The sequence below is a fragment of the Eschrichtius robustus genome, chromosome 2 (genome assembly GCF_028021215.1).
Source record: "Eschrichtius robustus isolate mEscRob2 chromosome 2, mEscRob2.pri, whole genome shotgun sequence".
Taxonomy (NCBI): domain Eukaryota; kingdom Metazoa; phylum Chordata; class Mammalia; order Artiodactyla; family Eschrichtiidae; genus Eschrichtius; species Eschrichtius robustus.
Window position 1 is genome coordinate 165355596 of NC_090825.1, and position 5027 is coordinate 165360622.

At 46.0% G+C, this 5027-nt stretch overlaps 2 pseudogenes; both read right to left on the reverse strand.

The window, feature by feature from the left end:
- Window positions 1–3142: 3142 nt before the first annotated feature.
- On the reverse strand, window positions 3143–3556 carry LOC137758715 (acyl-CoA-binding protein pseudogene; annotated as a pseudogene).
- A 194-nt stretch (window positions 3557–3750) lies between these two features.
- On the reverse strand, window positions 3751–4805 carry LOC137758714 (heterogeneous nuclear ribonucleoproteins A2/B1 pseudogene; annotated as a pseudogene).
- Between the last annotated feature and the right edge of the window lie 222 nt (window positions 4806–5027).

Below are 5027 nucleotides of genomic sequence, written 5' to 3' on the forward strand. Positions count from 1 at the left end.
CTGCTGATTCCTGCCCTTCTGGGCAGTCCTGGAGCCCGTGCCCCCGCCCCTCAGTCTGTACCCCCAGCCACTCCTAGACGGAGTCGGGGGGCAAATCTGGGAGCACCCATCTGCTCCAGCCCCTCTGGGTGCAGAGGAAGAGCGGGACGCCCCCCCCCCCCCCCCGCCACAGGCATGCACAGGCCTCCTCGGGAGCCAGAGCTGGAGGGGGACATCTGCGCCAGGTGACGTGGTGGAACCAGGCCGACAGCACAGGGAGGCTGGTGTGGTGCCCACGCAGGGCCTTATTCACGTTGCTCTGCTTTAGTGGGGTCTTAGTTCTGAGAAGTTACAGAGACCCCCGAACGCCCTCCTTGCAGCAACTTGACCACGTGCCCAGCCTGCCGACCCCTCCCCACGGCCAGTGGGGGAGTCAGAGACCACACTGGGTGCCGCGCCCTGAGGACGTGCGCGACCTGAGTCGACGACATGGAGGAGCCCCAGGAAGATGTCGTGTTAGCTGTTTCAGGACTTAGAGGAGCTGACTCGAAAGTTCACATGCAGAGTAACTAAGCAAGAACAGCTGGGAAAACCCTTTAAAAGTGTGAATGAGGGAGTAGGCACACCAGCTACAAGACATAGATAAAGGTTACACTAATGCTACCGTAATTACCAAAAGCCTTTCTAAGTCAGACAAAATCCTAGATTCCACTGTAAAAAGTGGCTGATTCAACCACATGAAAATCAAGTATCTGCATGGGGGAAAAATCCCTAATCAAACTCAAAGAAACTATGAAACCGGGGGAAAATATTTACAGTTCTAATGCCCTTAATGGGTGAGGACTTTCTACAAATCAGTTTCTTACAAGGCAAAAATATGAGCAATGATAAGAAGGGATAGTTCACACAAAAAAGGAAGGAATGATAAAATATGCTTGCTCACCTCGCTTCTAAGAGATGTGCACATTGACACCAAATCAATGTCACCGTGTCCGTCTCACCTCAGCAGCGAGGTCACAGCTATGAGGGAAGGTCGAGGTATCTCAGAAGGTTCTGGTTGGGGGTCATCGGGTACCATGAACACACTGTTAAAGCTAAGAGCGCGGAGGTGACAGACAGCATCCTCTACAGGTGGGAAGAGCACGAGCTTGGAGCCCTCCGTTGGCCCTTGTGCATTTGCCAGATCAGAAAAACATGAGTGCCCATCAGTAAGGAACTTTAATAAAATCATGATGGAAAGCAGCGACAAGTACAACCGTATGTAAATGGAAAACTGTCATTCTGCAAAAGACACAGTTAAGAGAATGAAAAAGCTACAGAGTGGGAGAAAAGATTTGCCAATCGTATATCTAATGAAAGACTGGCGCAGAATAAGAACCAAAGTGCTGGCGAGGATGTGGAGCAACAGGAACTCTCGTCCAGCACCGGTGGGGATGCATATGTCGCAGCCACCGTGGGAGACAGCTTGCCGGTTCCTTACAAAACCGCACACACCCTCACCACGTGCTCAGCAATCATGCTCCTTCGGATTTACCCAGAGGACTTGAAAACATACATCCACATAAAACCTGCATGCAGTCTTCTCTGCTTTGCTCATGATCGTTAACAACTGGAAGCAACCAAGATGATTTTCAAAGAGGGAATGGAAAAACCGTGGAATTCCGTGAAACGGACTACGATTCAGGGACACAAAGGAACCAGCTATTGATTCACTCAAAGAGTGGGTGAGGGCTTCCCTGGTGGCGCAGTGGTTGAGAATCCGCCTGCCAATGTAGGGGACACGGGTTCGAGCCCTGGTCTGGGAAGATCCTACATGCCGCGGAGCAGCTAAGCCCGTGAGCCACAACTACTGAGCCTGCGTGTCTGCACAGCCATAAATAAAAAAATAATAAATAATAAATAAAGTTTTTTAAAAAATAATAAAATAAATATAAAAAATAAATAAAAAATTTAAAAAAGGAGGCTTTTAACTCAGAAGTGTCAAGTTATCTATCTTTCCAGGGGATGAAGTTCAAAATGCCAGATAAAAACCCTTTAGCTCCTGGTCATGGCATGGGTACTTGCGGTGACCCCAGCTCAGCGACTGTTTACTGCTCTGATTGGAAACATTTCAGGATTTTAATTGGTAAAGCCGGTGCCCATGCATGTCCATGCATCATCAGTTTGGTGACATCTACTTCTGGACCTCTCAAAACCCCCCCTTCTCAAGGTTTATCTTTCAAACCCCCACCAGGAAAATTTCAGGCCCTCCCCTCATTAAGCACAGCTGAAGGCAGTAGAAAAGAACACAGCCATCCCCAGGGCTACAGCTTGGTGGACTCAGGCGAACTGCTGCTTTAGGACACATTAGTAACAAGACAAATGTATCTGTGATTACCAGAGGTGGAGAATTGGCGCGAGGAGAAAGAGGATGAAGGTTGTCAAAAGGTACAAACTTCCAGTTATAAGAGAAATACAAAAGATGTAATGTACATGAGGACCATACTTAACACTGCTGTATGATAGTGAAAATTAAGAATTCTCATCATAAGAAAAAATTGTTTAAGTATGAGATGAATGTTAAAGTTTTGTGGTAATCAGTTCACAATATATGAAAGTCATATCATTAAGCTGCACATTATACGGAGCTGTATGTCAGTGGTCTCATAAAACTAAGAAATATTTATTTAAAAGATAAAAAATAAAAATGCAAAAAATGATCAATGAAAGAGGACAACCAACAGTTGTTTTTCCTTTAGAAGTCTTTATTAGATCATAAATGTACAATAGCTTCTTAAGTCTTTTCAGACACTTCGGTTTTTTAAAGGAATACATGTAACATTATGTCTCATTACACCATGGTCCTGGATAACAGCTTTTCAAAACTGTGAGAAAATTCTTGAAAATGGTTTCATATGTCACCCAACACTTACAAATTTCAACATGATCAAAGGAGGTATGCTTCTACACTCTTACAAAGACCAGTAGAAAGAAACAATTAGAAAGCTAAGAAACTGTCTCAAAAGTATTTTTTTCCACAATCTTTCCTCCATAGTAAGGTAATGTTCTTTTTTTTTTTTTTTTTAAGTAACAAACGTACTTTTAATTGATCTATTGATAAAAACTACTCAGCGAGGATCAGTAACCATTTCAGCCCCTAGTCTGTTAGTGTCATATCCTGGGCTATTTTGAGCAACTGGGTTAACTAGTTATTTATTAACTTCATCCACAGTATTAGAAAAACAAGGTATTAGATCAGTTTAGGTGAAATGTGTGGCTGGCAGCCAAACCCAGTCCCTTACATTCCATATTTTTTCTTTAGTTCTTCTACTTTGTCGACATAAGCTTTCATGGCATCTTCCCTGGAAGTCCCTTTCAGCTCATTCCAGGCATCCCACTTGGCCTTGCCTTTGAGGTCCAACATTCCAGGCCATTCTGTATTTATGTCACCCACGGTTGCTTGTTTGTAGGGGCTGTAGATGAACAGCATCTCATCGTCTGCTGGCTTGGACTTGAGGTGCTTAACTTCCTCAGCAGCTTTCTCAAACTCAGCCTGAGACATGCCGGCGGCGTTGCAATGATTCTAGGAAGCCCACGAAGATGGAGGAGCAGAAAGCAGTCCAGGTAATGTTCTTAAATAATCCAATCCATTCACAAATGGCTCTCCTCATCTGCTCTGATGTCTTCTGCCATATCACTGCATATTTCTGCATGACTGAGGTAAGAGTTTCCACGACCTGAAGATGTTCTGCTGCCTCTGGGCTTTCCCGCTTGCCCACAGCAAATAGAAGCTCAGTATCGGATGGTCCCTCCATAATGCCCACTTCCTCCACTGCCTCCTGGACCATACTTTCCTCCACGGTGTAATCCTTGTTCCTGCAGCCAAAGTTTCCACTCTTCACTAAGCTCAGTTAGAAGGTTGCTGGTTATGATTTCTGAAAAGCATTGTCGTTTCCACTCGCACTTTCCTCCTCCATAGATGCCACACCCACCCCCGGAGCCTCCACCCTGGTTGCCAGATCCAGGTCCTCCACCACCATATCTTCCTCCTCCTCCATAACCAGGGCCACCTCCAAAATTGTCACCTCCAGGTCCTCCTCCACACCTATTAGAGCCATGACCAAGTCCACCGACCACTCCTGAATCCGTCAGATCGTCCTCCAGATTTCCTTCCTCGTCCTGGTCCTGCTCCAACATTTCCACCACCACCAGGAGAGTCTCCAAAACCGACGTTGCCTCCTCTTCCACCTCTAGAACTGTGGATTTCCTGCATTTTAGGTCGAGACAAGGCCTTTCTTACTTCTGCATGATGACCATTGATGCTATGGTATTTCTGCAGCACAAGCTTATCCACGGGATCATGGTCATTAAAAGTAACAAATCCAAAGCCTCTTTTCTTTCCAGACTCCCTATCGGTAATTATCTCAATGGCATCGATTTTTCCGTATTTCTCAAAGTAACCTCTAAGGTGATGCGCCTCAGGATCTTCTTCAATTCCACCAACAAACAGCTTCTTCACAGTCAAGAAAGCGCCCCGCTGTCCAGAATCCTCTCGGGACTGCACGTTTGGGCGCAACCGTTTTCCCATCAATGGAATGAGGTCTGGCAGCCATGGCAACATCCACCTCAGCCATGGATGAAAACGTGACAAAACCGAATCCTCTTGATCTTTTGCTGGCAGGATCCCTTATGACCGCACAGCCTGTAAGTTTTCCCCATTGCTGGTAGTAGTTCCTCAGATTGTCTTCTGTGGTTTCAGAGCTCAAGCCACCAATAAAGAGTTTACGGAATTCTTCTTGTTCCTTCTTCTTCCTCCAGAAATTAACAGTTTTGAAAGTTTCCTCCATCTCGGACTCCATTGCTTCCGCCATTTTCTTGAAGCTGAGGGAGATAAGGGAGATCTCAGGGGAAGATCATGGACCTGGAACCTGACCTGCCCCGGATCTGAGGTGAGAACGAACCTCCAATGCTCCAGCAACACTTTCTAGGAGCACCTCCACGCAGGACCCGGTGACTCCCTTGAGTAATTCTTGGAACACCTTTCAATTTTCCTGCAAAACACCAGTTGC